A 405-nucleotide genomic window follows, 5' to 3' on the forward strand; every position below is an offset into this window, starting at 1 on the left:
ATTTTTCTCTTAAGTATTTTTCTGGTGGTCAGGAGGAAAGATCAGTTTCAGAATCTTGGGCCCTGATCTAAAGAAAAGTAAAGCAGAAACTGACTGGCACAAATGTACATGTTAAATCAATTAATGAATGGACATTTTTTTTTTACTTGAAGCTTTAGATTGCCTGGAATTGAACAAATCTTATACATAAACACCAGTGGAAAAATAGAGCAATATATTTATTTGTAAGGCAGATAGACATCCCTGGAATCAAGAATTCACACTGCAGTCAAGATTCAGTCTGATGAACCATTTTGGAACCCTGAATGTGGTTGTTAATTGCTGGTCTTTGAACCATTCCCTTGAGTGCTGTGGTCCTGTCTGATGCTTTTGCCTGATGTCTAAAGCATGTCTGTTTTGTTTCAG

This window comes from Ictidomys tridecemlineatus, chromosome Y (assembly GCF_052094955.1).
Source record: "Ictidomys tridecemlineatus isolate mIctTri1 chromosome Y, mIctTri1.hap1, whole genome shotgun sequence".
NCBI lineage: Eukaryota > Metazoa > Chordata > Mammalia > Rodentia > Sciuridae > Ictidomys > Ictidomys tridecemlineatus.